This window comes from Equus przewalskii, chromosome 14 (genome assembly GCF_037783145.1).
Source record: "Equus przewalskii isolate Varuska chromosome 14, EquPr2, whole genome shotgun sequence".
Classification (NCBI taxonomy): Eukaryota; Metazoa; Chordata; class Mammalia; order Perissodactyla; family Equidae; genus Equus; species Equus przewalskii.
The window spans coordinates 10,392,386-10,413,643 of NC_091844.1; the positions used below are offsets into that span (position 1 = coordinate 10,392,386).

Genomic DNA, 21,258 nt, shown 5'->3' on the forward strand with positions numbered 1-21,258 from the left:
CTTCTGGATCTTGCCCAAGGATGTAACTATAAATGCAGACAAATTATGTACACAGATATTTGTCAAAGAATTTTGTATAATATCTTAAAATCGGAAACAATGCAGTAGAGAGAAATGGTGAGATAAATTATGGTATATCCACCTAACAGGCTATTTGCCAGTTATTAAAATTTATATTTATGGAGACTTGGTTATCACCTGGGAAGATCCTTGTGTTATAATGTAGTTGAAAAAATCAGAACACACAATTGTGTATTTGGCTTAATCTCAACTGTGTAGAAGACGTCTGAGTTTGCAGGCTAACTCCAATGCCTTTTGTATAAAAGAAAAGCTGGAAGGAAAAACAATAAAATGGCAACAGTGCCTCCTCTAGGGGTGGAATTATTGGTGTCTTTCCTTCTTATTTTATGTATTGTCCCATTTGTTTTTCAGAGAATGTCTAAAGGTGTTAAGGCCCAAATGAGGTCGGAGACTATAAATTTTTCTAGTTTCAGTCTGCATGGTTCTGTGATTTTCCTTGGCAGCATGGAAAGGCCTGGCTGTAGGAACAGAGGAAGTTGATGCTGAAAAGGCAAGCCATAGACTAGGAGAAGATATCCGCTCTCTCTCTCTCCTTTTCTCTCTCTTTCTATACACATATATATACTCTCTCTCTCTCTCTATATATATATACACACATAAATATATATACAAATATACATATATTTCCAATACAAGAATCATATCTAGAGTATATAAAGAGTTCCTACCAATATAAGTAAAAGTGCAATAGAGGAGCAAAGGACTTGAATAGGCATTTCACAAAAGAGGATATCAAAATAGCCAATCAAAAGATGCTCATCATTAGTTATCAGAGAAATGAAAATTAAAACCACAATGGGATACCTCTACAACACCCGTTGGAATGACTAAAATTAAAAAGACTGACAATAGCACATATGCAAGGATGTGGAGCAACTAAAACTTTTACATTAATCCTGGTCGTGTTAATTTGTCCAACCACTCTGGAAAAATGTTTGGTAGTACTTACTAAAGTTAAACATACATCTGCCCTATGAACCAACTCTTGGGTAATACCCAGCAAAATTGAGTGTTTATGCCCACCAAAAAAAAATGTATAAAAATTTTCATAGCAGATTTATCATAATAGTCCAAACTTGGAAACAATCCAAATGCCCAAGAAGAGCAGAATGGGTAAATTGTGGTATATCCATACAATGGAATCGTGCATAGCAATAAAAAGGTACGAACTGATACAACACAGATGAATCTCACAGACGTAATGTTGAATAACAGAAGTCAGATACTGAAGAAGATATATCATTTATACATGCCTACTTATGAGGCTTAACAATACAGATCACTAATCTATGATGATAGAGTATGAAAGGGGCCAGCCCGGTGGCACAGCGGTTAAGTGCGCATGTTCTGCTTCAGTGGCCTGGGGTTCGCTGGTTCGGATCCCGGTTGTGGACATGGCACTGCTTGGCACGCCATGCTGTGGCAGGCGTCCCACATATAAGGAAGAGGAAGATGGGCATGGATGTTAGCTCAGGGCCAGTCTTCCTCAGCGAAAAGAGGAGGATTGGCAGCAGTTAGCTCAGGGCTAATTTCCTCAAAAAAAAAAAAAAGAAAGAAATAGTGGTTAGTTTGAGGATGTGCACTAACTGCAAAAGGGCACAAGAAGCTTCCTGGGGTGCTAGGAATGTTCTAGATCTTGAGACAGACGGTGGCTGCATGAGAGTAATGATATGCAACTAAAGATTCAAGGTAAACACGCAAGATGTGTGTCCTTTAGGTCAGTTATGCCTCAGGAAAATACCAAAATACCACAAGTTATACCTCAAAAACCAAAGCAATCCCTGCAAACAAATAAACAACAAAAATCATTACCAAGATTTAGCTCACCCAGAAACAATAAGATTTTATGAAATTTATTACTCATGATAAATTTCTAACAGAACTGTAACTTCCCAGCTCAGCCAACACTAAGCCAGAATTATTGAGTATTTCCACCTCACTAAACCTGAAATACCTTCCCACAGATCAATAACCTGGCCAAAGAGGATAAAAAGTATCTAAGGGAAAACATTCCACCAGTGAAAATATAGAATGCCCTGAACTTGTTCTGAATACAAGCCCCCTTGGTTTTTAATCTGGCATCTATTTTACAAAAAGACATTGTAAAGATTTATGAGAAAACGTTGAGAACCCCTGAAATAAAGGTGTGCTCTAAATGCAGAGCCTCAGGACTGTTAGGATTGTCTTGAAAATGGTTAATCACTAGTTAGAGCTAAAACACACACTGCTGCTTGATCATGTGGACAAAAATGTACCTGCCTCGAGGTGTGGTGACAGATCATGCCGTGTAAATAACAGGCAAGGAAGGGGAAAAATAAAGAAAGCAAACCTGTGCTCAATGCCTGCCTAAATGTTGATGGAATTTCTTAGAATTAAAACAAAGCATCGATAGCAAATTATGTAGACAAGAATCTATAATCCCTAGACCGTATTTCCAAACTAATGTGAAAAATGGGATTATAATATACTCACTTTCAAATTTGGAAAAATTCAGCCCCATATGTAGGAAATGCTTAGAAATACCAGGTGGAAGTCAAAAGCTTCGGAGTCATATATGGGGTCTGACAGTGTCAGTGTGATCTTGGGCACATGGCACAAAATTTCTGGACTTCACAAAATTCCCTCATGGAAGTTCAAATGGGAATCTTTGAAAACAACTAGTATAGTATGATGTATAATAGGTACTCAATAAGTGATAGGTATTGTGATGATATTTATATATTAGAAAGATTCATCTTCATAGGTGGTAATCTTGGAGGAAGCAAGCCAGTCTTATCTAGAGTTTAAGAGGCAGAGAGATACCATCTTACATCTAGGATCAGAGATCAGTATTATTGGGCTGGAGGTGGATGTGGCGCATCGAGAGAGTTCATTCCTGGTGACTTCAATTTTCTCTGAAGAAAGAAGCAAAACCATCCGTTCAGAAGGGTATGATGGGGATCGGGAACATAGGGTGCCTGAGGGCAGTCAGGGCTAGTTGCTGTGGGGGAAGCGAGAAGAAGCTGCCCAGGGACAAATGAAAGTATTGTCCACTTGTGTCCTTTGGGCCTTAGAAGCCTTCACAGCCTCTAACTCAATCAGAGCCTGACCCATCCACAGCCACTGACTCAGAAATTCCTCTTCTGGATCTTGCCCAAGGATGTAACTATAAATGCAGACAAATTATGTACACAGATATTTGTCAAAGAATTTTGTATAATATCTTAAAATCGGAAACAATGCAGTAGAGAGAAATGGTGAGATAAATTATGGTATATCCACCTAACAGGCTATTTGCCAGTTATTAAAATTTATATTTATGGAGACTTGGTTATCACCTGGGAAGATCCTTGTGTTATAGTGTAGTTGAAAAAATCAGAACACACAATTGTGTATTTGGCTTAATCTCAACTGTGTAGAAGACATCTGAGTTTGCAGGCTAACTCCAATGCCTTTTGTATAAAAGAAAAGCTGGAAGGAAAAACAATAAAATGGCAACAGTGCCTCCCCTAGGGTTGGAAATATCGGTGATTTTTCCTTCTGTCTTATTTTATGTATTGTCCCATTTGTTTTTCAGAGAATGTTTAAAGGAATTAAGTCTCAAGTGAGGTTGAGACTACAAATTTTGTGGTTTTAGTCTCATGGGTCTGCGACTTTCCCTGGCAGCAGGCAGAGGCCTGGCTGTAGGAACAGAGGAGCCTGATGTAGGGGTGGGGTTTCAATCAGGAAAGCATAGCAGGAGGACCAAGAGATAAGGGCACTGGGGGTGCTGGTAACACAGCAGTTGGGGTGATGACCATGAGGATCAGGGCTACGAAGGGTGCAGGCCGGGGAGGCATGACTTTTGAGACAGGAGAGCAGTCAAAGAGCAGAAGGTCCCTGGAAGGTGAAAGAGCAGAAGTTTGGGAAACCGAGAGCAAGGCCGGGGTGGAAAAGAGTTGGGCAGAGAGAGTGAGCACTGCAGATGAATATGTTTGAGGCAGAGCAATTCAGGATCGTGACGGGTCATGGTGGCAGTGCACTGATTTATATTTATCAAGCAGCTACTATGTACCAGCACTGTGCTAGGTGCTGGATATGCAACAATAATGCTCAAATCAGATACAGACTCTGCCCTCTTGGAGTTGTGCTCTGGTGGGGCAATTGGTTATGAAACCAAAGTTAAACCACTACAAAGTGTGATATATACTCAAAAGAAAAGAATGGGGCAAGTGGGAAATACAGGCTGGGAAAAAGACCAAAGGAAGTGACACCTCGGCTAAAACCTGAAGGGTGAGAGGGAGCTGGTACTGAAAGGAGGCCCAAGAGATGGACAGGGAACAGATTAGGCCCTGTTAAGGGTTTGGATTTTATCCTAACAGCATAGAAGCCAGGGAAGGGTTTTGAAAGAGGGAAATGACGTGGTCATTCATATTGCTGGAGGAGGATGGGAGGGACAGTGGCTGGGATCGATCTGGATTCTGCTAGATGGCCAGCCTGTGGAGAGAGTTCCTCAGGAGAAGGGTTCGTGTGACCTCTGACAGTGAGGCAGCTCAATTCGATCCCTGTCCCCAAGGCTCACCTTAGTGAGCCTTGTCAACAGGCCCAGTGCTGGGCCTGTTGTCTTGAGAAGAATGGCATTCTTTTTTCCCAGTTGGTCCTTGGCTCCAACTCTCTACTCAGCTGGGGATGCCTGTGCCTATGGGGTCTATATTTTCTGAACCCAACGGAAGACAGGCAGATTGAGTGTCTCATGAAGACCCAAGGGCAGAATCCTGGGATGAAGCAGTGGCCTGAAGAATACAGTCTCCCAGGTACGGGCCTGGGTTCCGAAGCCTGTTGCCTTTGGTGTACCCTCTTTACCCCATTAATGATAGCCCTCTGATTTGACTAAATGAAGATGCAGGAGCGGGGAGACTGGACTTAAATATTCTTGCTTTCTGATATCCCAAAGGATGCCTCTTCCTAAGTGTGGGAAGGACTGATTCTCCTTTCTTTTCTGAACGAAAAGGCGTTTTTTAGTGTGCAGAATTAGGTGCCATTTTTAGAAAGGCAGCCTGTTCAGTGCCGAGAGTGCAGACTGTGGGTTCAAATCCTGGCTCTGCCACTGACCTCCTGTGTGACCTTGGGCACGTTCCTTGCCCTTTTCGTGCCTGAGTCTCCTCATCCACAACATGGAGATAATAGCAGTAAATGGGGTAATGGCAGGTCTAAGCTCAGGGTTCTGCTGGGGACTGGATGATTTTAATGAGCAACTGCTTGTAGACGGTTGGCAACAGTGCCTGGCGTTTGATAAAAATGTGTTCCCAGATGAGATGCAATACGTACAGAAGTGGCGCAGTCTTCTTTTGCCTTATCAGTGGGGTTCTCCTTCCTTGGAAGGGGCTGTTCAGGGACAGCTGAGGGAGATTTTCTGGAGCCTCAGGAAACAGCCAACCTGGTGCTCTTAGCTCTATGGTTGTCTGCGCAGGCTTCAAGAAACTCTTTGTGGGGTCTATGTTTCCTTTGCGCCTTTGGCAAAGCCTCCTTGAACATTCTAGCCTTTTCTCAACCCAGCTTCAAGGTTTGGTCCAAGAAGCATTAAGGAGGGAAAGAGCTCCTGTAAAGGCCATGTTCCAGTGCTCTGGGGACCAGATCCTCAGCAGGAAGGTGGAATGGACTGGGGGTGGCGGAGGGGTGTCCTTCCTGTCAATATATTTAAAGCTTGAAGGTGCTTGCTCTACCAGGCTCCAGGTAATTTCCCATTTTCCTAACCTATTCACAACGTTTCCCACCACTTTCTATTTCGGGTGTTGACACCATGTTCTTTCTCAGCCTTAGCTAATGATCGTGAACTTCAGCTTTTGTCCTCTCAAGACCTCCAGGGACTTCAAAAGCCACCCACAGTACACGTAAATAAAGCCAGAGGCTTAAGATATTCAGGAAACAAATGAAATTCTTAGGTAGAAGGGCGATCTATTGAGTCAATAAATAGTAGTTACAACAACGGAAAATAAACGTGATTTTGAATAGAAGGAGCAGAGGCTCAAGGTGGGAAGGGAGAGAGGCTGTGTAGATTTGCCTTAAGTTGTTCAGTTCCCTTAGAAGATTCTGAAAAAAGCAAACACATTCACCTACCAAAGTCTTTGTCTCTGATTGTCATGAGTCACCTACCCACTGTGAATGCAGGTTAACTTGGGGGACCGTAGACGGATTCACGAGATATTTTTGTTTCTTCCACACAAAGAATTTAAAGCACTTAACTGTCACAGGGGGCTTTTAAGAGAATAGCTTGTGCCAAAGGGATTATATCAAAAATTTAAAAGGAAACTTCTCCTTATATGCTCGAGTAAACGGGATCTGTCTTTAGCCTCTTTTCCCTGCCTCCCACTCTTCTGTTTGGGATTTTGATCCTGTTTCAAGCCAGAGGCGGAGAGAGCCCCTTCAGGGTTCTACTGTGGCTCTGCTGTGGGTAGTTGTGCAAACGTGGGTTTCCCGGCCCTCAGCGTCCGCAGGGGGAAATCATCAGACCCACCACCCCAGGACGTGGCGCAGGTTCCGGGTGGTCCCCCATGTAACAGCGCCCACATGGCTGACAGTTCAGACATTGGGGTCGCTCTCTGGCGTTAGCATTGTCTCTTCTAGGGGGGCGTGAAAGTGTTCCGCGTGTGAGCTGTTGTGGCCGGTGTTTCCTGTGGGGACACGGCTCACGCTCGTCCTCTCTCCCTGCCGGAAACGCTCCCTGCTCTCGGGGGCGCGTGGTCGGGATGGGGGCGTCGCGGGCTGCGATCAGCGGACCAAGGCTTCAGCGCGCGCTCCAGCTGATGAGCCCAGCGGCCGCCCCCGCCACCCCGGGGCAGCGCGCCGCGGCAGACGGTCTCCCCAAAAGGAGCAGCCCGTCTTTCAAAGAAAAAGAGGGGAGTCAGCGAGTCCGCGAAGTCATCAGCAGCCTTTCTTCCCACACTTTCAGTGTCACAACAATGATTCACCTCAAGGCAGGGTGGCAGCTTCCCTAATTAGCCTGGAGACGCTCCGGACCCACAAGGTTATAAAAAACCAGCTTTTACTTTTATTCAAATGCACACTTCCCACCCACGGCGCCCACCCCCTCCGGCCCCGGGCCCGCGGGCCGCCGGCTTTGCGAGGCGCAGCCGGAGCGCCCCAGGTCGGGCGCCGCGCGGCCGCGAAGCCCGCAGTGACCGGGAGGCTGAGGCTGCGGTCGGCCGGGTCCCTCTTCGCGAGGGCGCGCAGGTGCGCCGGGCCGTCGGGGGCGCGGTGGACCCCAGCCCCGAGCCCCGGCAGCGCCGCCGCGCGGGCGGGCCGAGCGGGGCCGCGGGAGCCGCCGTGGCTGGGGAGGGGTCCCCGCCGCCCCCCGCGGCCCGCCGGCGCCGTCGCCCGAGCTCTCGGCGCACCGGACCGGGCGGCGGCGGCGGCGGGAGCGGCGCGGGGGAGGAGCGCGCGGCGGGGGGCGGGCGAGCGGAGCCGAGCGGGGAGGCGCGGCGCCCGCCCCCGCCGAGCCGAGAGCAGCCGCGCCGCGCCGGCACGCCCGGGCTGGGAGCGCGCCGCGGAGGGCGAGCGCCGGCGGCCGGAGGGCCGTGCCCGCCCCGCGGCCCGGTCTCGGGCCACCGACCCGCGCTGTCGCCAGGCCAGGCGGCCACCTGCTGCGTCGCGCCGCCGGCCGCAGCGTTCCCGCGGGCCGCCAGGCGCGTCCCCGGGCGGAGCAGCCCCTGCCGCCGCGCCCCTGCCGCCGCGCCCCCGCCGCCGCGCCCGTCCGCCGCTTCGCCGCCGGGGCCGCGCTCCTGTGCCAGGTACCGGGGACGCTCGGAAGCGGGTTGGCCGCCAGCGTGCGGGGGCGGAAGTCCGGCGGCGCAGGGGGATCGGGCAGGGGCCGCGCGGCCGCGAGGCGGACCGGGGCCGGGGGCGGGGCGGCGAGGGCAGCGCCCACGCGGCCAGGTGTCCCGCGGCCCGCGGAGGGGCCGCCTCTTCGGGCAGCGCGGCCTCCGGGGCCCGGGATGAGCAGACGCGCTCACGGCCAGTGCCCGAAGTTTCCTTTGCTCACTTTGCTGGACTTAACTTTGAATTGTGAGGCAAAGCCTGGCCATTTAACGCGTTAAGAAAATACCAGAGGGGAGACAGCCTTGCTGGGTTTAAATTGTTGGTATACGAAGTATTTGTGCCTGCTGTCGCCAAGGCCATCGCGGGAGAAAATAGTGGACAGATTCATTAACTGTCTTCCTTATGCTTCAGGTAATGATTTATTTGTTAAACAGGTTTTAGGCTTGGATGACAAGCCACCACTAAGAGATTCTGGGTTTGATCTAAGAACATTCGAATTTTTAATCAACGGATATTTGTTGAACAGACACTTCGTATTGCGCAGGGCTTTAATAGGAGGTTGAGTGATCAGAGCATAAGTAGTTACTCAAATGAGCTAACATTCGGCTTTTGAAATGCAAGTAAAAGGGAATGCCACCATTTGAATTGGACTTGTGTGGGTGCAGGCCACCCTAGCTGACAGCTGGCGTCGTGTCACTGCTGAACACTTAATTTTGAGCCAGGAACTTCATCAAGTGGGAGACAAGCAGCTGTGTGATCCTTTTAGAGCCCACCCCACACCTTCCCAAGCTGATACCTTAAAATATCCTACTCCCTTATTGGAGCCTGCAGACTCCCCTTATTTACATAATGCGCGCTGGGGACCATGGAGTAGACTCTGTTTAGACCCCTGGTGTTCTCCCTGGAGCTCAGTCACCCCGGCTGACACCTGGGATGATGGAGCATCGTGGTCCCTCTTGAGAGCACTTTGAGGTTGTAAAATTGCAAAGAGAAATATATCTAGAGACAGTGCAGGGCAGAGGCATCTGGGGTCCCTGCCTTTGGGGGCCGGTGAGGGAGGATTGAGCTAGGTTGGTTTTCTAGCTCTGCCCCAGTGCTGTGTTGAGATGTTGGAGCCTGAGGCAAAAGAAAAAATCAGTAATATTGATCCTGTCTTTATTAAAAATTATGACATTTTGTACAGCGTGGATTTTATGTTAATTTTGATGTTTTAAAACACTGCGTTAAAACACTTATCTTACAGAGTTTTTTGGTACCCCCTTAAATTTTGTGCGTGAGACGAGTATCTCAGTTGCCTCACCCTAGTTCTAGACTTGCCTGTGAGTCAAGTTTCTTAACCTCTGGAAGCATCAGTTTCCTCATTTATAAAATTTAAAAAGTGGACCCTCCATGGATGGTGCACAGCTAGTGCGGACCATCTGGCTGCTGCGTAGGAGCAGGCATATGGGGCATACTAAAGGGTGGCTGTCCTATCGTATTGCCGCTCAGCTTGGTCATCTTGAGCTAGTCACCGAGTCTTGCTGAGTCTGTTTGCCACTCGGCTAAATGGGAGCAATGAGAGCCAGCTCACAGGGATGCTGGCAGGGTTCACTGAGAGGGTGTGTGTGAAGGCACCTGGCCCTCCTGGAGGGTAGGATTTCCGTGATGGCTTGGTGGGCCTGGATTTGCCCTGGCAAGCTTGCAACCACTTGCTTTTTTCCTCTGGAGGTTAGCCTTGTGCCTTGCACAGACTGTGTGCACACACACTTATAAATTCTGCTTGCATTGCCTGGAGACCCTACAGAAGCATTTGAATCAGAGTAGAGATGTTTCTGCCCAGAGTTTATTGTGGAGGGTTGAAGTTTACCAGCCACAAGTTGTGGTGTGCATAATTTTTTATGTGAACTTCATTTTGCTACCCCAAACAAATGACTTAGGTTCCTTTTTGGCATATTTGCTCCTAGTTCATGATTGTGATTTTTCTGAGCCTCATTCAAGTGTGATTATCTCGGTCACTATGTGGTTTAGAGCAGCTTGGTTCGTTGAGGGTCAGTCTCTCAGTCTCTCCAGGTCACCCTTGGGGGCCCATTCTCGCCTCATGTGGTCCCTGGGCACCAAGAGAAGGTTGTATCACATCAGGGTGTAGGGGAGTGTGACCTCTTGCAGGTCATCTTGTCCTCTCGCTGGCCTCTGATGAGTTTCCCCCCACTACCATGGAGCCTCGGTTTCCTCTTTCCCCTGAGTATTGCCCAGCTGGGTGTCATGGGCTGAGCCACAGCTGGGGACCTGGCTCTTGCATCTGGCCGTGAGGTCCCCACATTCTGGTCTCTTCTAGGTCCCTACTGGGCACCCGAGCACCCGCCCAGGTTGTGCAGAGCTATGCTGGGATGCCATTCTGCTGTACCAGGTGGTTTCCCAATGTTCCCACCAGGAAGCAGGACCGACTCCCAGTGCTTCCCAGCCCGCCTCAGCCTCTCAGGGGTTTTCCCTCCCTCTCCACCCCTTCTTCTCCAGGCAAGAGGCAAAGGGGCAGGGGGCTGGGTCCCTGCACATTCCTTTCCTCCCAGTATTGGAGGAACTTTGTTTTTTAAACTCTTGGGGCAGGAATCTTTCTTAGATCCTATCTCTGTCCTCTGTATTGTGGCTTTGCGTAAAGCTTTGGGCTCAGACTTCTGAACTTTGCTCTTGGTATGTAAAGGGGTTTTAAATGTCTTCTTCGATTAGTCTCCCCAGCATGGAGAAACCATATGCACCCTGGGGAGGTGGGAAGGAGGCCGGGTGGAATGAGCTGGAAAAATAGACAAGAAGCTCCTTTCCTCTCCATCTTTCTGGGCAGGCTGACCTGGGTTGTGTGCACTGGACTTCCTATTACCTGAGAAAGCCTGGAAAAGCTGTAGGGCCTGCTGGAGAGGAAATGGGGAAAGAGCAGCTTTGAAGCTTTGGTGGTGCGGGGAGAAGAGAGTAGCTTTCTGCTTACACAGTACTGAGCCCAGCCCAGTAAATCAATTTCCTGTGGATTAATGTCTTCCAAACGACCACCCCCTGTTTGTGCTGCTGCTTCCTCCTCATTGGAATGGTCCACTGTGTGCCTGGCATTTACTAAAAGCAACAGGAGAGAGACAGAAAAGTCCAAGTCATAATGGCTTCTTTAGGTTGCTTAGAAATTATTTGGAGAATAAGATTAGCCTTTAGGAAGCCTAAAGCTGTACACTCAAGTCCTGGGTTTTGTTCGCACTCAGTGGGTGGAAGTTGAAGTGGTCAGGGAAGGCTTCGTGGAAGAGGCGGACTGTAACATTAAGACTTAGCTGCATGGATATGAGATGGAAGACAACTTCCACGAGAACGAGCTCCTGAACCCCTGCAGATGGCAGGACCTGCCCGGGAGTGGCCTCTCAGGACCCACCGTGGCTTGACCCTTCCTGGTGTCGTGCTCATCCCTCTCATCGTCTACATATCTGTAAACCTTGGCATGGTCAGTGTCGTCTGTAGGTAGGACAACAGGCATGGTCAGCATTCTAAGTTCCTTGTGTTTTCCCCAAACTGAATGGAAATCGGAGGACTTTTCATCTTACCCTGTTATTTTTAGATATCTGCTTCTGGAAAATCATTTCAGACTTTCAGGTCATGTAAATGGTCTTCAAGACACGTCTGTGATTCTGAGGAGTCACCTTAGAATTCTTTGTATTGCTCTAACGTGCTGTAACCCATAATCCTGCACTCGTCGGGTCACGAACCAGAAGATGCGGTGTGAGCACTCAGTGACTTCAGCAGCAGGTTGACAAGAAATGCTGAGACAGGTGTGGCCGTGTGAGCAGGGGCGCCTCCTCACCAAGGTCAGCCGCTGGCGCTCTGCTGCTTCTTGCCCTGTTTCTGTGCAGATTCCTGGTAGGAGGGGCTCTCAGATATTTTTCTTATGATTAGGTGTCTGTGAAAAGAAATTCCAAAAGATCCTTTTGAAAGGTGAGGATTAGAAAGTTATTTGCTCAAGCCTCCTCTTAGCCCTGGTGTGTAGGACTGGTTTTTAAATGTATGAAGTCTGAGAACTTCCAGAATACTTTCCTTCACCTCTGAGGTCCATACACCAATCTCTCCGTGATTTTTGCCCCCAAATTCTCATGCCTATAGGGGCAACAGAAGCATGAGCTGTGGGGCGCAAGTTTTCTAAGAAGCTGCTCTCAGAATGGCTTTCATGAATGTGGGACATGAAAATGTCGGAGGTGTTTTGCTTTCTTAAAGCAGGTGGTCCAGCCGAGGAGGCAGGCAGGGCTCTGGTATTAGCTCTGCCCCTTAGAGGCCCTGTGACCTCAGGCGCCCTATAGAACCGGGGTTTCGATTCAGGCACATACGCAAGCATCGCTTGGGGTACTGTGTCAGCAGAGAAAATGCTTCATAAATTATTTGTAGCTATTGCTCTTTATTGTCTTTCTTAGAAGGTGAAGGGAGGAAGAGATGGGGAAGGCAGCCCAGGTCAGGTAGGGTGCAGGTGGGTGGCAGAACTTCCACACCTGAGCCCTCGGGGATGAGCATTCACGTGTTCCTTCTCTCTCTGCAGCCCTGGCTTTCCCCGCTAATATGTGGTTACAAGGCCTTAAGTACCAGCACCGGGACCAATGACACACACACACGTGTTCTGTTGGCAAGACGTAGGGACAATTCTGCCCTGCCACATCTGTGGCTCCCCGTGAGCCTGACGGATGGCCTCAGATTAGAGGACCAGAATGGGTGTCACCAGTGGGTAACCAAATTATGACCAATATTAGGTTCTTCTTGTGTACTTAGTCTCATGTGTATGAACATATCATGAATATTTAGTACCTTTTCAGCATTTAGTGTGTCATGAATGTTTACTGTCCAGCTGCCGTGGGTATATTTGGTGCCTCGTGAATATTAGGTATCTTTTGGTTCTTCCACAGCTTTCCATCCTTGTTTAATACACGTGTGCTCTACTTCCTGAGTATTTATCTAAACTTAACGTATCTTACCAGAGTCATCCGTCTCCTTTGCTGTGTTTTCTTCAGAATTGAGTATTCTCAAACAATACAACAAATTTACAGAAGAACACTAAATTAGTCTCTTAAAATCAGTTTCCAGGTTGGGTATATTTTTGTGAAGCTATTGTCCCATCAAGATGGGTGAGCCTGAGGTGCTTGGGGACCTCTGGGACCAGGTGTAGGTCTGCAGAGGTATACAGCTGGCTCACAACCACTTCAGGATCGCAGACACTGAACTGCGTGCTCAGGGCTGGTTTCTGCTCTTAGCTCCTCAGGAAAGAAGTGACCACGGGCGGATGCTCATCAGTCACGCTGTATGTGCTGCTTTGAGCCTCGTGCAGGCTGGTCTCAACTCTTAGCTCTTTTCAGTCTGGTTGCAGCCCTGTGGCCAGGCGTGGCATCTGCACCTGACAGGTGCGGGGACAGGTGCAGTGGTTGTGGGGGCCACACGTGTCCCAGGGCATAAGCTCAGACCTGGATGTCTTGAGTCCTCTTCACTGCTCTGCAGCCAGCCTGGGGAATGCAGTGAGCTGCTCTGAACTGCAGTCCCCACTGCGCACCTGCTCTTCTAACCTGGGTTAATACCTAGCTCCCGGTCCCAGGCTTCCAGCACCTGACTTTACTACCTTAATTATTCACCCTCCCCACCCCCCGGGAGTGGTAGCAGGAACATTTTTATGGATCCTTTCTGCACGGGGCCTCTGTGACTTAGAAGCTGCAGTGCCAACTCTGTCCATGGAAGTGAGGAGGAGGAGGGGGAGGAGGATGGGTTTGTTGGTGGGTCAGACCCACCCACTTGACGACTGACTCACATGGCCACACCACTCCACCTGCTGATTCATCCTCTGTGAACTGGGATCATTTCCACAGCAATAGAATTGGCCTCCTATATTTGGACAGTTGCTGGGTGTCAGCTGCATGCTCCATTGGAGATCAGATCTTTAAATCCTCACGTCTTAGCATGTCCAGCGTACTCTCTGGGTGAAAATGGGCTCTTAATATCTGAACTCAAAGCGCTTTGAAGATGAATCACCTGTTGTCCGAGGCTTGGCCATTGTTGTCCTTTGTCCTTCACAGCCTTTGTGAGCAGAGACAGGTCTTTGCGTTGAGGTGTCCTGGTAAGCAAGGCTTATCTGGTACCACATTCTAGAACTGAAATTACTGGGTGCAGTTCATGGGCCCTGGGGCATCTCAGGGGGACCTCTAGGTGGTGGAGGGACCACTGTGCACAGGACTCGGCCAGGTCAACAAGCAGGGTGGGCCTGGAAGGTGGCAAACTTCCAGGAGTGGAGTGGGCCTGCCAGCCGTCTGGGGCTCCGACGCGGCTTGTGCTTTGGCTTGTGGCAGTGGGGCTGCTCTTTGCCTGCTCCCTCGTCTGGCACAAGGACAGGTGCTGCTCAACAGACAGTGTCTTCCACCCATCAAACCCGGGGACAGAACATGCGCAGGCGTCTTGATAACATTTGCGGGCACATCCTTCCAAACTTTGGTCTATGTCATCTCGAATATGCATATATACATGCGTGCACAAAAGTGTGTATTTAAGAAAAAGAGGTAATGCCTATATTGTTTTGAGGGCTGCCTTTTCAAAATTAGTAGTATGTGTCGAGTGTCTCCCACGTCGTTAAATCTTCTTCCTTGGCGTCAGTCCTTGTGGCTGTGAGGAAGTCCCTCGTGTGGGAGGCCCCAGCTTACTCACCCCAGCCATCTGTTGAATAGACGTTTGCTCAGGTCATTTTCAACCTTTGGCCATTTAGTAACAGCACTACCATGAGCATCCTTGTCCGTGCTCTTTTGCACATTTGTCTGATTGGTTCCTGCAAGGTATTATCTCATGAGTAGATTTCCTGTGTATATACAAGCCTCTTCCTTTGATATGTCCTGCCTGAAATAATTGATTTTCCACACCAAAGTTTTTTTCCATGAGATTTCCTGCAACTTGGTCGACAGTGTCTTTAGCATCTGTGCCGTTCAGGATTCACTCTAGTTAGTTGAAGCAGAACAGGATTTGATGCAGGCACTTCAGGGCTGACAGAACTGTCAGAAGCTCGGCCCTGGGCCAGACCTGCAGGAGTGACCCCCAGAGCAACACGCCAGAGCTGACTGGCAGGGAGCTGCCCCTCCCACCCAGACCCGCCCCACCCGGGTCCACCTGCTGCTCTGCTTCCATCCATAGAGCTGTGGGATGAGGCTCTGGGACCTCTGCCACTCTCCACGGGGAAACCTGATGCCCCCACGGTGGTGCCTGTGAACCAAGACCACAGGAACCTCCTCCCCGTGGGGGCCTGGCAGGGAGGGAGCTGGCAAGCGTGGTCCTGGGTTTTCTAGCCTCCAGCAGGCAGTGAACCAGCCAGGTGGGGTGAACGGAACCTCAGCCTTTCCCTCCTTTTTTATCTTGTACTTTTCATGTTATATTTGATGCAGGCAGAGGTGAGGTGCACAGAATTTAGCCGCAGGTGTGACAGGCTTGGTCCCTGTCTCTCAGAATCAGTCTGCTGTCCTCTCCAGAGAAGACCAAAGTCGTTTCACTGCTAAGGTTTTCATTTCAGTCCCCTTCTCTTCAGAGCTTGATGGGAGGAGCTGTGCCCTCCCAGAAGCCAGGTTGGAGCTTCCCCAGCCTGAGCCTCAAATGGGGCCGGGGCTGGGGGGTGGGAGCGGGGGCGGGGCAGGGAGCAAGGTGAAGCCACATACAAATAACGCCTGCAGACTTGCCTCGTATGCAGACCGCGTATTTGAAAATCAGCTCCTAGAGGCCTTGGAAGGCCGTGGGCTGTGAGGGGGAATATCTGGCTGTTTTCTCTCAATGTGGGGGACTTTGCTCTCTCTGCCCCTCTCTTGTTGGCATTATGTTAACGGTGAACAGCCTTAGTTAGTTACCAGGCGTGCGTAGGCAGCAGGAGTTAACGTACTGCTAAGTTAATAGTTCTTTTTTCAGGAGCCATAATTGATCAGCAGTCAATTTATGAACCCATATTTCTCCTTGCCTCTTCAAACAGGCTTTTGTGCGTAATTAGTACGAATTCAGGTGTTTGTATAGTTCCAAGCTCCTGCTCCAAGTGGGTTACTGTATTCTCAGTTGTTCAAGAAAAGTGTTGCTGAGGAAGGATTCTGGGAAAGACTGTCTTCAGCAACCCAGAGCCCTTGCAGGGAGCGGGGAGGGGGTTCAGTGACAGTGGGGGGCGGCCACCAGCCTGATGGTGCAAGCTCCTCTGACCCTCAACAGGCCCCTGCCCCTCACAGTAAATGTCACCCCGTCACAGATGGACTCTCTATAACAACCCGAGGCTCCTGACTGGAAGCTCCGCGGGAGGTGGTGGAGGTGAGGAAGGAAGAAGGGAGCCAGCCCTGCAACTCAGGTGGGCGAGGCAGCCCTTGGGACTGGTCCGTGGAGGGTCCAGCAGATCTGACTTTCAGCAGGACCCATCAAAGAAACCCGTATCTTTTAAAAAGGAGAAAGTAATACCGATCTGATACATTCCAAATGAATCACCTTGGGTTTCTACAGCACCTTCTTTCTGTGGGTTAAAAATGGGACGTGATGTATATGGAACAGCTGTTTCTCTCTCTTTAATTTTGGGGGGCGTACACTGATTGTATATTATGAAGTAAACTGTAATAATTTTACTGGCAACAGCTCTTTTCCTTTCAATTCTTCCAGCCACTTAAAATGAGATTCTGATTTGTGTGTGTGTGTGGCATGTAAACACTGGGTGGTCCAGGCTGCCGTTGCATCATCCCCCTCTGATCTTGTGCTTCAAATAATTGATAGAATGTGAGTGTGTGTGCAATTAGAAGAGGCTGTTTGCAGCCCAGCGGGTCGGTGGTGTCGGAGCCCTCGCTGTAGTTCCCACCTGTCGAACGCCAAGTGTCATTTCAGGTGTTTCACCTTCGTCCTCTCATCTAGTCCTTACCATCACCCTGTGCATTTTGCAAGTGAGGAAACCGAGGCCCAGAGAAGTAACGTAACTTGGCCCGGGTCCCTCAGCTAGTGAGCAACAGAGCTGTGAACCCAACTTCACCCCTTATTTGTCTAAGGAGGTGGTTTCCCCTTGGGAACAGCCTCTTTTCCTCTGAGTGTGCAACTCACACACTTACCCCTCTGCTCACACATACGCCGTGTGGCTGGCTGCTGGTTTAATCGTTGTCACTCGTTAGCTGACACACCCAAGTGCTGTCCTGACTGCTTTACCCCCATTTTACAGAGGAGCAAACTGAGGCACAGAGAGGTTAAGCACCAGTGCACAGTGAAGCAGGCATTTGAGCCCCATGCCCTTTCCTCGTTGCCTTGTGTTTAACCTGTCTTGAACTGTTAACTGGGAAATGGCCAGGAAGCGTCCTTAGAGCTCACCCAGGGATCCACTGAATGGGAGTGAACCCTCACGGCAAATTACTCCCGGGTGTCAGTTCACAGGGCCTGGGGCACAGGAGGGGCTCCTTATTCTGGATCAGCTGCCCACAGAGCCCTCCTTGCTGACGTCCCACCCAGGGGTGGAGTCTAGCGAGACCCTCTCCTGCCCGCCTGCCTTTCCTGGCCACCTGCTGCAGCTCTTGCAGGAAGGGAGAGGAGGGGAAGTCACAGGCGGAGGTGGTGGGTGGAAGGGCGCTGGCTGGGCGCTGGGCCCCTCGGGATCCACACCCTTAAGGGCCTCTGGCTGTTTGGGTGACCCTGGACACAGGCTCGGGCTCGGGCTCCTCCTCCTCGCACACTGGGAGATTGAGAGACCTGCCTCCCAGGGTTGCTGGGAGAAGCAAAGGCAGTAATTTATGTGGAAGTGGCAGATATGTGGTAACTGGTGTACAAAAGTGAGTTAGAAACGACATTTAATACAATTAAGCCTTACTTACTGCCCCGCCCCCCCAGCTTTTGTTGAACATTCCTGGTTAAATTAGACTCAGACCTTATGACTCGGAGGGAGCCCTGGGTGCAGAGCCGGACTCTCCCATTCTTGGCCATGTGGGCTCTCAGCCTCCGCTGCCCGCCTGGGACACGGGGACTAGTACCCCTCAGAGGTGCTTGTGTGCATGAACTGGGGTACGAGTGTCTGCAAAGTGCGTGGCCGGGAGTGAGCACATATTTAGCCCCCGGCAGGTAATTACTTCCTCTGCTGCCTGTGAAAATGACATCGCAAGTGGCACAGTGAGGGAGAGGGCATGGGAACCACGTGGGCTGAGCATGGCCTGTGTGTCAGGCGTGGTTAGGTACTTAAGGAATACATTATCCCACTAATTCTTGGAATAACCTTCACAGGTGGAAATGGTTAGCCCTGTTTCGAGGTGAGGAACCTAGAGCTCAGGGAGGTGAAAGTGACTCACCTTGGTCATCCGAGGAGACAGACCTAGGTTGGGGGAAGACGGGGGTGGTCACCTGAAGCCCTGAAGGGGTGCGATGGGATCCAGAGCTAATGGCCCCAGCCCAGGGATGCCACTGGGCTCCTGACTTGGCAGTGGGCCAGCGGTAGGCTGACATGAGGGTGGCTGCGTCCTGAGTCTGTCTGGCTCCACGGGAGGATCCTGAGTGAACTGGTCACCAGGTGCTGCCAGCATGATTAGCTGAAGGAGCAGGTACTTCCCAAAGATTGTCTGCTCCTGCTTCTCCCCAATTCTCAAATAGGCACTTCTTTTGTAATATCAACAAGATGTTATAGCAGTTCCTTGCTCTGCTGATGGATGGACGTATAGTCCTTTGAAAACAAAGTTGCAGTTTAAGCTCCTCACTGCCAGCGAAACGGGGATTCCCATCTGAACTCTCTTCAAGGTCCAGGACGGCCTGCCGCACTGTCTGGTTCCTTCAGGGCTGTCGCTTCTGCCCTAAAGCCAGAGTTGCTGGTCTTTCTGAGTACGAGGGGCCCTTTGTAACACTGAACAATTTGGGAAACCTTTCACATAACAGTAATTATATTTTCATGCTCTATGAATGAGGAAAATATGTATAAACAAAAAGACACTATGAACTTTAAGGCTCATCTTGATGACGTGCTTTATTAATCACATGTACACATCTTAAAAAATAATAACCTGCATATGTATGTGACATAATATTGATTCATTTACAGATAATGACTGCACACTAGGGATTCACTTGTAGAGAACTAAAGTTCTCTGTTTGGAGATTTAATATTTGTAAACTTTCAAAGGAGTGGATGTGCCCTTTTGCAGCCTGCTTTCCCTCCCAGGCTCTTTGCTTGCAATTCCAGTACATTCCACCAGGAGGTGCCTGGGATTATGATGCTTCTGCAGAGGATGGGGCTTCACCCCAGCTATGAGATGAAGTGTGGTTTTCTACTCTCACATGTTTTCTTTTTAGGACAAAAATACTTTAGTAAACAAAACCATATGAATTAAGAGAGTATGGTCTAAAAGAGGTAACCAAACATGAAGACAAGTTTAAAAGATGATGCAGGCTAAATAACACCAAAATTCCAATTATTAATTACTGCTTATTTTTCTCTACTTCTGGATTGAATTTTTTCTTAGTTTCCAGGCATTAAAAGCAATCCCAAGCATCAGCCACTGCACTACTTCCAAAGTGTTTGAAGAGCTTTAGCATTAGACATACACAGGTTGTCTTAACCACTTAGGGACCACGAGGCACCCCAGACCCCTGTCTTCTACCTGGACCCTCACAGAAGGCTCTGGAACTCTTGCAGCCATGTCCTTCCCTCAGGAGCCCAGTCTCGCAGGGCACCTTGGCCTCCTGTTCACCTGTGAGAGATAGCTGGGTATTGAGCTCATTTGCATATGAACTATCTGGCCGCAAGAAAATCGGACAAAAGTCCCTCAAACAAAACTGTCAGTTCATCCAGTAGCCCCACTGGCAAAAGTCCAGTTCTGTCATTCTGTTCAGTGTTCCTTCAGTGTCCAGCGATAGGCTCCTCTGGAGCTCGGAGTCTAACCAGTAGCTGTAGACATATCCGCATAAGGGCAGAGAATGGACAACGGGTGAGGGCAGCAGGTTGCACTGGGGCAGGGTGTGTGGGGTCCCGGTCCTAGAAGTGTTGGCCATGCTTGAGCTAGGTCTTCCACGGGGAGTGGCCAGGGGACCCTGAGGGGCTCATGGCAGGGCCAATGGCCCACTAGGCACAGGGGGCCCAATACCAAGGGTCCATAAGAATGTCAGGGGTCTACAAAAATGTTTTAGTTTATCTTAAAATCAGAAGGAAAATATGAACCATAGGTCAAATAAAATGTTTTAATGTATAATAATATATTCATCTTTATACTGATGCAATTGTAAAATATACTTTTTAGTTAGGTTTTTTTTTTTATTAATAGAGGAAGGGGCCCATGACGGCAGAAGTGCCCAGAGCCCAAGAAAGTCATAACGTGGCCTGGGTGGGGGTGAGACCGAGGGCCCTCCTGACCCATGGAACTGCCCAAGCAGAGTCACAGAGGCAGGGATGACCTAGGGCGGGAAGGGACCGCTCAGTGGCTTGGCGTCACAATGCACTTGTGCAGAATGGGGCTGGAGGAAAAGCTGGGACCCTGGAAAGCCTCCACCTTGGCCAGGCCTGTTTGGTGAAGGCAAACAGCCCTGTTTCTGCAGGCTCAGGACCATGTGCTAGGGTGCCGCAGGCTGGGCATCCCTGAGAGAGAGATGCTGGGGAATTGTAGGACCTTCAGAAACCTTAGCCCAACCTCATTCAAGGAAGGCCAAGGAGATAGGGTCATGCTTACCTTGGGCCGTACCTTGGGCTGGCATCAGTACCACTTGTGGCTACCCTGGCCTCACCTACCAGGCTGACTCAGGAGACCTGGGTGGGACGGTCGTTTGTGTTTAACAAGCTTTGCAGGTGAGTCTGCCGCGTGGCCGGGGCTGAGCGCCCTGGCGTTCACCTGAGTGTGTCTGGGCTATGGTTGGGCAGATCTGATTTTCAAGACCAGGGCTCCCACTTTCCTGTGGGAGGGAGGAGCCCAAGACCTTGTCTGAGGAGATGCCAAGACTGTAGGGCTGGGCTGGCCTGCACCCATCCGCCCTAAAGAGGCACAAACACTCCTTTGTCCTCAGCCCTGTGGGCCTGCTTGTCTTCCTGGAGTCCTGCTTCCTTTTGGCTCGGCGGGTGCACAGGGACCAGCGGCTGCTCAACACCCAGGGCGCGGGTCCAGTTTCCTTCATCTAGATTGTCAACACGCGTTTGTTGCAGCCATGGGCACAGCACTGTGATTTGAGGCAGGATGGCTTAGATGCGGGCGGGGCCTTCACAGAGTCACCCGATAGGGCACAGATGTGCGAATAACTCTATCATAAACTAGACTAAAGTAAGGGCTACTCCACAAGACACAAACCTCATGGGGATGAATGAGTTCAGATTGTGGAGGTAGCATTTGAATGGATCTAGAAGAGTGGATGTCATTTCTACAGGCAGGGAAGGACAGGGAGAGCCATTTCCATTGGGAGGAAGGGTCTGGCATCCGTAGGATGGCTGTGTCTGATGGG

At 49.9% G+C, this 21,258-nt stretch overlaps 1 protein-coding gene across 9 annotated transcripts in view; it reads left to right on the top strand.

Moving 5' to 3' along the window:
• The first annotated feature begins 7,065 nt into the window (after window positions 1–7,065).
• Window positions 7,066–21,258, top strand: part of CRACDL (CRACD like) — a 136,079-nt gene continuing 121,886 nt past the window's right edge. For 2 of the 9 annotated variants that reach the window (XM_070572059.1, XM_070572060.1), the window contains exon 1: window positions 7,679–7,826. The gene's annotated coding sequence lies outside the window, so the exon portion shown is untranslated. Of the gene's footprint in view, window positions 7,270–7,355; window positions 7,827–7,954; window positions 8,266–21,258 lie in introns of those variants that run through there. The other 7 variants (XM_070572056.1, XM_070572061.1, XM_070572058.1 and 4 more) reach the window with 6 other exon arrangements.